We start from the raw sequence: 12,162 nt of genomic DNA on the forward strand, positions 1-12,162 counted from the left end.
GGCAAATTACCAAAACCCCCCTGAGGTAAGCCTAAATAACGAAAATCCCCCCCATGTTCTCGTAATTACGAAAACCCCCCTGAGGTATGCAGGCGTCTTACAAATCGCTCTAACGGTGTTAGACTCGACAGAATCTTTTTGATTCTCCCGAATATTCCTCCGATAATACCAATTTTGCCCTTTTACACGAAATTAACCTTAGGGGGGTAATTGTAAGCATTTTATTTAATGAGGGGTCATTATGAATGTACAAAATACTTATTTTTCTTAAATTAAACCCAAATATAATCAATCATTATAAATGTACAATGTATTTTTATTGGATTAAAAAAAATCAATGAATGAGATTTCAAAATTTAATTATTTTTTATATATAAAATTAAATATTTTACAATTCGAGAAATACAACCATGCATCATTCAAGCTAAAAGCATAAATCCGTATGAATACTCCTCTGGATAAATAAAATCAATTAAAATATATAAATAAAAAAAATAAAAAATTATAACATCAAATTATCAATACAAATTACAAAGTAATAAATAAATTTATAAAAGCAATAAATCATCAACTGAAAGGGATGTCAGGGGGATTTTCGTTATTTAGGCTTACCTCAGGGGGGTTTTGGTAATTTGCCCTTTATTTTTTACATATTTAACAGAAGGATATAATAGACATTTCACGTTTTCGGTTAAAAAAATTCGGTCAACCGTTAGTCAAGGGGGGTTTTCGTAATTACGAGAACATGGGGGGGATTTTCGTTATTTAGGCTTACCTCAGGGGGGTTTTGGTAATTTGCCCTATTTATAGTGATTGCAAAAACGGTCAACGAACACAGAGGAAGATGATGATGCAATCCCAAAAGCTATGACAACATGAGAACTAAACGCAAAAATCAAAGTGAATTTTATTCGACCAACATCAAGATGAAGAAAAATAAGCTAATTAAAAAATATCATAAACACTGTATACAAAATGTGCAATTGTTTATTTTACACCTCAATTCACACATAAACATCCCCATATAAATGTTGATGCACGTTAATGGTTTCATAATGTTGTTCTATCCTCAAGTATCGAACACTTGTAGATGGTTAACCTGTCGAACACAAAATACGATTAAGGGTATTTTAACTAATTATTGCAAAATAATATTGAAACACAACAAACATTGCGCATAGGATTTCGGCAAAGTGACACGAAAACCGGAAGTAACGTCCAAAATAAGAATACCCTATAAATACTAAACTGTTGTAAAATGACCTATTTATCTATCTCTTTAGTTTGTGTTTGTGGAAATACATAAGAATATAAATAACAAAACAAAGAGAGAAATAGAGAATGCAAAGAACAACAATCCGTAGAGAGAAAATTGTGGGATCGTTAGGGGAGGGGAGATTCTCATTTATATAGGTGCAAACCACCGGAAGTTACATGGGAGTTACACGGAAGTTATACCCTACATAGATCATGGAGGAAGTTATGGGATAATGGGTAAGTTGAGAATCTCTAGTGGCGTATCGGGGAGTTATAAACTCCGAGTGGCTTAAGATAGGAATAACCACATTATATATTATTTACAACACTCCCCCTTGGGGATTCCTATCGAACCACTATTGTGCTTTTCATGTTGCCTCATTAAAACCTTCCGAGTAATAAAACCCAATGGGAAAAAACAACCTCGGTTAGGAAAAAGAGTACAACACACAATCTTTTCAATCAACATATGTTGCCTCGTTAAAACCTTGGCGATTAACGAAAACCCTTTGGGAAAAATAAACATCGCACGAAAGGAAAAAGAGTACAATACGGCATCTGGGTATCTTCTGGATACTAAGTACCTACAGGGTACTCCCCCTCACGTTAACTCCCCATGTTGTCTACAAGGGAGCGAGCTTGTATAATCTACGCAAGTCAGCATCCTTAACATACTTTTCCAAAGTGACTTTAGGCGAAGACTTAGTAAATAAGTCAGCGTAGTTATCATGTTTCATGATCTACTGGATCATTATTGTTTGAGCTCTTATTATTGTTGATTGAAGAAAACATCATAACTATGTTCTTGGAGTTGTCACTATTAATGAAGCTTGTCTTCATTTGCTCAATGCAGTTAAATACAATCTCTTAGGATCTTTTGTGGTAGCCAATTTACAGAAATCTCGAACATGCATAATCATGGCTTCAGACCGTGTGCATTCACTCACTATCTCGTGAAGCAAACATCATGCATGATTTGACCTAATGAAAACTAAGGTACATTTCATAGAACCCCAAGACATAGCTGTTTTCCCAATTCTATATCATAGATTGGGAAAGAACTTTTTGTGGATATGACTTCTAGTCAATGCCAATATAACCACAAGTTTTGCATGAAATCATTCATTGATGTATAGGGCGTGTCGGTAAGGTGAGATAAGTCTGTTGGGTTTCGGGCACGCATACGCAGCGGAAAACAAAAATTTATGCGAATTAAACGAGTTTAAAACGCACATAGTACATGCCCGACAAATTAAATCAATTAATTGCGTACCTTTGCGCTTCCAGCGAAATTAAAAACAACATACATGCTAATAAATTTAACCGAATTTAAATCAATTAACATGCTCGCGTTTAAACCAAATAACATGCTTGTAATGATTTAAAACGATTACACATAATCACATAAAATCATACGAAACAAACATGAAATCATAGTCTAAACCTAATCGAAACGAAACTAGGGTTTCGTGGATTTACCTCTTGACGCGTGAGGTAGGAGCGTTTAACACGTCGAGATTGCTACGGAAACCAATCCGTACAATCGGGGCAGCAGCGGTGCAGCGGCAGCAGCGGCGCGTGAGGTCACGGCGGCGCGTGCGGTATACGCGCGGCTTCGGGGCGGCGCGTGGGGCAGCGTGCAGCTTCGGCTCGTGCGTTGCTCCTCGATTCTTCGATCTACGATCTTCCTTTTCTTGGATTTCACCTCGTATACTTCGATCTACTAAAACGTGGCACTAGACACGAAGTAGTTAGAATAAAACGGAAGAAACGAAAAGAGAAAGAATACCGAAAGAGGAACAGCCGATGAACGGCCGATTCCGGCGACGGAACGGCGACGGTGGCGCGGTGATGGCCGCGGAAAGAGAGGCCGAGAGAGAGAGTGGACGGCCGCTTAGGGTTAGGGTTTTTTGTGTGTTTGTGCAAGGCCTATAAATCATGTATTTATAGTCCCTTGCATAAAACCCTAGCGGGCTTAAGTTGGACCGGGCCCAACAGCTTAAGTTCGCTAGTACTTTTACTTGCTTGTTTCTCTCAATTCAATGACCGAAAAATTGCAACGATTACATTTTCGGAATCATTATAATTCCCTCGTCATTACGAGTGCCATCTTTCATTTTCCAACTTTCCAAAAGTGGAAACCCTAGTTCAGTGCACTTTCTAAATTTGGAAACTTCCCGATTTAGAAAGTTCACTAACATGTTCGCCTATTCTTTTCCTTTTCTTATTCTCATTCATAATTCCAAATTATGAATGTTGGACTCAATCATATTGACTTCCAATCATGCAAAGATAAACTATTTTATCTCTGACCGTTTATTCAAAGATCTCATGTGCACGAGCAGTGTGACCCTCGATGGTTCAGGTGTAAGCTAGCCGTGGGCCCACAACCCTTTGTGGTCAAAACTCGTCCCCTTCGAGTTACGATTAAGATGAAGCTCGTTTCACCTTAATCACCCAACGAATCAAGATTGGCGTCTAGCAACTACGCGTCATGATTCCCTAGATACAAATGAAGTGCCTGCAAGAACCTTCAGATATAGTTAACGTACAGTACGGTCCCTTCGATTCATATGTCCCGATCGAACTAGAGGCATTGGTTCATCGAGACCTCTTTATTTGTTCGATGACGGTGCGATCGTTCTAAGTGTTGTAATCGTCACGTGCATGACTTAGAGAATCGAATTCTCTAATCATCACTTAGTCAGCTCTGGCCAGAGACTTAGAATGATTACAAACTTTCAGAACACACAGGACATCCAAGACTATTCTAGCGATCGAATCCCTGACTACAATGCACAGACCTCCCACTAGATTTCGGACTGCACGAACACTGGCCCTTGGGATGGTCCTCGGTGGAACTCAGGGACAGGTCACGATACAGCTGGTCCTCTAGTGAAGTCACGTTGATGTCTAGGTCATAAGGACTAATGGTGTACAACTATACCATAGATATCTCTACTCGATTATTGGGAACCACTTAGAGATTTCTAGGGTGAGGGAGTTCAGTGAACTCGTCAACTTACGAGCACCCACTTATGCATGCCGATATCACAATACCGTTTACTGATGAGATGCAGTATACATACACTAAGTGCTAGTCTTAATGGGAAAGGCCGATATCCTCATTAGTGGCGTAACCCTTTGACTAGGAACACGTTTAACAGTTATAATACTTAAGTAAATATCTCACGATCCTTATGATCAATTACTAGTACTTGTAATAACTGTAAGGACTATATCTATGCTTGTGACAAAGGGACAAAGATATAGAATGCCAAGGTGTTTTAATCATTAATACGAATAAAGGTTCGTTTATTACAATAATAAATACGAAAGACCACAGCCACACGTTGGCTTGTTGGTCACCTACTCTAACAATCTCCCACTTGACCTAAAGCTATCTACCCATAAACCGCAATCCCATCGACTCTCGATGTTTCTCATGGACCGATCTTGGTAAAGGCTTCGTGAAGGGGTCTGCAACGTTCTCTTCCGAGGTGACTCGTTCTACCTTAACTTCACCTCTATCAATGATCTCTCGGATCACGTGATACTTCCTCACAATATGCTTCGACTTCTGATGAGATCGTGGCTCCTTAGCTTGTGCCACGGCTCCGGTGTTATCACAGTACAACGGTACTGGATCACTAGCATCAGGAATGACACCCAACTCTTGGATGAACTTCCTTATCCAAGTCCCTTCTCTTGCAGCTTCAGACGCTGCAATGTATTCCGCTTCGGTAGTGGAATCGGCCGTCGTGCTTTGCTTGGAACTCTTCCAACACACGGCACCACCATTCAGCGTGAATATAAATCCAGAATTCGACTTTGAGTCGTCCACGTCCGATTGAAAACTAGAGTCGGTAAAACCCTCTAATTTCAACTCGGCACCCCCATAGACCAAAAATATATCCTTAGTTCTTCGCAAGTACTTGAGGATATCTTTCACGGCTTTCCAGTGAGCCGGGCCGGGGTTAGACTGATATCTGCTTGTGACACTCACAGCATACGCAATATCGGGTCTCGTACATAGCATGCCATACATTATGCTTCCTATGGCAGAAGCATAGGGCGTCCTTTTCATCTCTTCGATTTCACTAGGTGTTTGGGGACACATAGATTTCGAGAGACGAACCCCATGGGACATTGGCAAGAATCCCTTCTTGGATTCTTCCATGCTAAACCGTTTCATAACGGTGTCTATGTACAGGCTTTGGGATAAGCCAAGCATCTTTCTTGCTCTATCTCTATAGATGCGTATTCCTAATACATAAGATGCTTCTCCCAAATCCTTCATTGAGAAACGTGTGGACAACCATGCTTTCGTTTGTTGCAACATTCCTAAGTCATTCCCAATGAGTAGAATGTCATCAACGTAAAGCACTAAAAATATCACTGCCCTCCCACTAACCTTCTTGTATACACAAGGTTCCTCCGGATTCTTCTCAAAATCAAACTCTTTGATAGTTGAGTCGAACCTAATGTTCCAACTTCGGGATGCTTGTTTCAATCCATAAATGGATCGCTGGAGCTTGCAAACCTTTTGCTCACTTCCAGAAGATATGAAGCCTTCCGGCTGCGCCATGTAAATTTCTTCCTCAATATCTCCATTAAGGAAGGCGGTCTTCACATCCATTTGCCATATCTCGTAGTCGTACCACGCAGCTATGGCCAGCAAAATCCTAATGGACTTCAGCATCGCGACCGGCGAAAAGGTTTCCTCGTAGTCAACACCTTGCCTTTGAGTGTATCCTTTCGCTACCAATCTAGCTTTATAGGTCGATACCTTTCCATCAACTCCAATTTTCTTCTTATAGATCCACTTGCAGCCTATAGGAACAATTCCTTTGGGTGGATCTACCAAGGTCCATACCTTGTTGGAGTACATGGAGTCCATTTCGGATTTCATGGCAGTTAGCCAATGTCCCATGTCCGCATCCGATACGGCCTCATTGTATGTTCTTGGATCTCGTCCAAGCTCAACATGATCTTCATCATTTTCGAGGAGGAATAACCTATCCGGCATTTTCCGAACTCTTTTGGATCTACGTACCGTAGGTTCAGGAGGTATATTAGTGGTTTGTTGTATTGGTTCGATTATTGTTCTTGCGTTTGAACTTCACTTTGTGGTTCTTGAACTACTTCAAGTTCTATCATGCTGCCCTTTCTATCGGATAGAAACTCCCTTTCCAAAAAGGTGGCATTTCTCGAAACAAACGTCTTTGCTTCTTTGACATAATAGAACTCGTATCCCATTGAGTCTTCGGGATACCCCACAAAGTAGCACAAGTCGGATTTACTATCCAACTTATCTCCCACTAACCGCTTCACATAAGCGGGACAACCCCATATCCTAATATGTTTGTAGTTGGGTTTCCGGGAATGCCAAAGTTCATAAGGTGTGGATTTAACTGCTTTGGTGTTAACTCTATTCAGCAAATACGCGGCAGTACGGAGTGCATGACCCCACAAGTATGCCGGTAAGTTCGTGAACCCCATCATTGATCGAACCATATCTAATAAAGTTCGATTCCGACGTTCGGACACTCCATTAAGTTGTGGAGTTCCCGGTGGAGTCCATTGGGACTGTATCCCATTTTCTTTTAGATAGTCAATGAACTCGATGCTCAAGTATTCTCCACCACGATCGGATCGCAGCTTCTTAATACTTCGTCCGAGTTGCTTTTCTACTTCATGTCTAAAATCTTTGAACCTTTCAAATGTTTCAGACTTGTACTTCATCAAGTACACATACCCATACCTAGAATAATCGTCGGTAAAGGTGGCGAAGTAGTTATATCCACCCTTCGCACTAACACTTAGTGGACCACATACGCCTGTATGAATCAAATCCAAAAGACCCTCGGCTCGTTCCATTTTCCCTTTGTAGGGTGACTTGGTCATTTTCCCTTTAAGGCAAGATTCACAAGTTTGTAGTGATTTCACGTCCTCCAAAGAGAACAATCCTTCACTAACAAAATCGTTCATCCTTCTTAAAGAGACATGACCTAATCTAGCGTGCCAAAGTTGTGCGGGGTTTTGATCTATCTCCTTACGTTTTGCTGATATAACATTAATAGGTATTTCACTTGGATTTAGTTCGTACAAGTTGTTTAATAGTCGTCCTTTGCAAATTAAATTCTCATTCTTTTGTATAATGCAAATCGAATTTCCAAAAACAAAAGTTAAACCTTCAATATCTAATACATGAATAGAAATAAGGTTTCTAATGAGCGACGGAACAAATAAACAATCGTTCAAAACAATAGGAAAACTAGAATCCAAAACATTTAAGTAAATTGTGCCAATGGCTTCAGCAGCAACTCTTGCTCCATTTCCCATCCTTAGGTAGGTCTCACCCGCTCTACGTCTTCGACTTCTTGTCATTAGCTGCAAATCATTGCACAAATGTGAGCCACAGCCCGTATCCAATACCCAAGAAGAAGAGTTGACAGACAAATTTACGTCAATGAAATACGTACCCTTTTCAGAACCTTTCTGCTTCAGGTAAGCCTTGCAGTTGCGGCGCCAATGTCATTTCTTTCCACAGTGACGGCAAGCATCATCAACTTGTTTGCTAACCTTTGCTTTGGGGCCCCCACTACCTTCACCCACTTCGAACTTGCTGTTAGGGAAAAGAACTCTTTCCTTTCTCTTCTTTTGGAAAGAACTCTTCTTTCCAGAAGTAGCAGCAATGAGAACAGACTTCTCTTTCTTAATGGTGGACTCGAAGCTGACCAACATGTTCATTAACTCATCCAAGGGAGGATCTAGTTTGTTCATGTTGAAGTTCACTATGAACGATTCATAGGAACTAGGAAGAGACAACAGGATCAGATCCAACGAGAGCTCGGCCGGGAGGGTGACATCAAGATTCACTAGCTTTTCAAGGAGAGTGATCATTTTGAGACAGTGCTCGTGGACCGAAGTCCCTTCGCGCAGTCTCGCTGTGATCAACTCCTTTGTAGCAGCTTATCTCGATGCCCTAATATTCTCACTATACATGCTATCGAGATGAGCCTTTATATCGAAAGCATGCAAGTGAGACTCATATTTCCTCGCAAGAGCGGGCTCCATGGCGGCTATCATATAGCACCTAGCATGAGTGTCATCTTTCTTCCAAACTTCATAAGTTTCCTTTTCAGCATCAGTCGCTGTGGCAGGTATAGTGGCGGGAAGCCTCTCGTTCAAAACATAGAGACGCCCCTCAACAGTTAGCACAAGCTTAAGACTACGCAACCAATCTAGGTAATTAGGGCCATTGAGTTTATTGTCGAGGATTGACATTATGGGATTCTTAGACATGATTATCTGAGACATATAGAGAAGAGGATTATTAGAAATTCGCGTTAAATGATTGTTACAATTAAATGTTTGGACTTATGTTATTTAATTGTTCTCCCACTAATTTTATCGAGTTCCACTTCCCTCTAGTAGACAAACGAGAAAACTGATTTTTCTTAATGGGCTTTAGGTCCAATAGACAAATATAACCCGTAGTTAATCTAGCCCGATTATATTTGCCCAAAGGTAGATCACAATCAATCATATCCACAATATGACCCTAAATTAAATTTCCTCACACTTGATAATGACCTAAGTTAATCTCGCGAATATCAAAATCGTCGTGTGTCAAGTCTAACCTACCAATCAAAGATGCTCATAGAACTTGATTATGCCAAACTAATGCAGTCCCTAGTTAATCTAGCCGACCACGTTAATCCAACATAACCCATTTCTATGGCTACCTTCATCAATATGTCAATTGAATTACAGCTTACTCTACCATAGCACTCCCCGCTAACACGGCTTACTGCACTACAGCAAAGGGCTACACATAATCCAACCGTTGGCAGAAGGAAAGAAATAACTCAACAGATTGGGTTATTCTTTATAGCTTGAAATGATTCTCAATTAGATTAAGAATGAGGGGTTTTATTAAAAGTTTTATCTCATCAGAAGGTTTTGGATTGGTCTATGTGATTCCTACATCGATGTTCTCTAAAGGTATATGGAAGCGCATATTGTCCTAAGAGGAACATACGACCTAATTTCATAATTAATTACATTAATTAATTATCGAGTTTTCAAAATAATTATAGAACCTCAACTAGCATAAATCATTCAAATAATGTTGAGGTACTACTAATTAAGTTGAACTTATAATCAATATTATGTATATGTTCTATTAATTGAAATCAATTTAACAATTTAAATCAATTTAATTAATCTAACACCTATTTACTAAAATAGATGATTGTCGATCCAATTATCTAATTGGGATTAATTGAAAATAATTTTCCAAAAATTAAAATCAATTTGTTTTAAGTTTAATTTTAGAAATCTGAAATATTTTTTTTTTTTTTTTTTTATTTATTTTCAGTGAACCGGTTCGGCCCAACCGGTCTGACCGGTTCGGACCGAAGCGGTCCGGTTCTGTCCGGTCCAGCTGACCCAAATCAGTGGGCCGGGTCAGTCGGACCGAGAACCGGTCTGACCGACCCGAATCCACGTGGATTCGGTCAACTAAATCGCACACAACCATCGAACCGGCCGGTTCGACCGGTTCGATCCGATTTAAACAAAAACCGATGTTTTAAAAACAATTTCAGATCCGATTTTCCAATTTTAAACAATTTTAAAGCTGGAAAAATTCTAAACAATATTTCAAAAATATTTTAAACTTACGAAAACTCCCAATTACATAATACAACAATCACTACTTTAATAAATCGAACATGCATAAAATCATAGCATATTATACAACGCAATTAATTACGCAACGAGCTCTGATACCACTGTTGGGTTTCGGGCACGCATACGCAGCGGAAAACAAAATTTTATGCGAATTAAACGAGTTTAAAACGCACATAGTACATGCCCGACAAATTAAATCAATTAATTGCGTACCTTTGCGCTTCCAGCGAAATTAAAAACAACATACATGCTAATAAATTTAACCGAATTTAAATCAATTAACATGCTCGCGTTTAAACCAAATAACATGCTTGTAATGATTTAAAACGATTACACATAATCACATAAAATCATACGAAACAAACATGAAATCATAGTCTAAACCTAATCGAAACGAAACTAGGGTTTCGTGGATTTACCTCTTGACGCGTGAGGTAGGAGCGTTTAACACGTCGAGATTGCTACGGAAACCAATCCGTACAATCGGGGCAGCAGCGGTGAGCGGCAGCAGCGGCGCGTGAGGTCACGGCGGCGCGTGCGGTATACGCGCGGCTTCGGGGCGGCGCGTGGGGCAGCGTGCAGCTTCGGCTCGTGCGTTGCTGCTCGATTCTTCGATCTACGATCTTCCTCCTCTCGGATTTCACCTCGTATACTTCGATCTACTAAAACGTGGCACTAGACACGAAGTAGTTAGAATAAAACGGAAGAAACGAAAAGAGAAAGAATACCGAAAGAGGAACAGCCGATGAACGGCCGATTCCGGCGACGGAACGGCGACGGTGGCGCGGTGATGGCCGCGGAAAGAGAGGCCGAGAGAGAGAGTGGACGGCCGCTTAGGGTTAGGGTTTTTTGTGTGTTTGTGCAAGGCCTATAAATCATGTATTTATAGTCCCTTGCATAAAACCCTAGCGGGCTTAAGTTGGACCGGGCCCAACAGCTTAAGTTCGCTAGTACTTTTACTTGCTCGTTTCTCTCAATTCAATGACCGAAAAATTGCAACGATTACATTTTCGGAATCATTATAATTCCCTCGTCATTACGAGTGCCATCTTTCATTTTCCAACTTTCCAAAAGTGGAAACCCTAGTTCAGTGCACTTTCTAAATTTGGAAACTTCCCGATTTAGAAAGTTCACTAACATGTTCGCCTATTCTTTTCCTTTTCTTATTCTCATTCATAATTCCAAATTATGAATGTTGGACTCAATCATATTGACTTCCAATCATGCAAAGATAAACTATTTTATCTCTGACCGTTTATTCAAAGATCTCATGTGCACGAGCAGTGTGACCCTCGATGGTTCAGGTGTAAGCTAGCCGTGGGCCCACAACCCTTTGTGGTCAAAACTCGTCCCCTTCGAGTTACGATTAAGATGAAGCTCGTTTCACCTTAATCACCCAACGAATCAAGATTGGCGTCTAGCAACTACGCGTCATGATTCCCTAGATACAAATGAAGTGCCTGCAAGAACCTTCAGATATAGTTAACGTACAGTACGGTCCCTTCGATTCATATGTCCCGATCGAACTAGAGGCATTGGTTCATCGAGACCTCTTTATTTGTTCGATGACGGTGCGATCGTTCTAAGTGTTGTAATCGTCACGTGCATGACTTAGAGAATCGAATTCTCTAATCATCACTTAGTCAGCTCTGGCCAGAGACTTAGAATGATTACAAACTTTCAGAACACACAGGACATCCAAGACTATTCTAGCGATCGAATCCCTGACTACAATGCACAGACCTCCCACTAGATTTCGGACTGCACGAACACTGGCCCTTGGGATGGTCCTCGGTGGAACTCAGGGACAGGTCACGATACAGCTGGTCCTCTAGTGAAGTCACGGTGATGTCTAGGTCATAAGGACTAATGGTGTACAACTATACCATAGATATCTCTACTCGATTATTGGGAACCACTTAGAGATTTCTAGGGTGAGGGAGTTCAGTGAACTCGTCAACTTACGAGCACCCACTTATGCATGCCGATATCACAATACCGTTTACTGATGAGATGCAGTACACATACACTAAGTGCTAGTCTTAATGGGAAAGGCCGATATCCTCATTAGTGGCGTAACCCTTTGACTAGGAACACGTTTAACAGTTATAATACTTAAGTAAATATCTCACGATCCTTATGATCAATTACTAGTACTTGTAATAACTGTAAGGACTATATCTATGCTTGTGACAAAGGGACAAA

The sequence above is a fragment of the Erythranthe guttata genome, chromosome 7, assembly GCF_056151865.1.
Source record: "Erythranthe guttata isolate IM_541 chromosome 7, IM_541, whole genome shotgun sequence".
In the NCBI taxonomy this organism is placed as follows: Eukaryota; Viridiplantae; Streptophyta; class Magnoliopsida; order Lamiales; family Phrymaceae; genus Erythranthe; species Erythranthe guttata.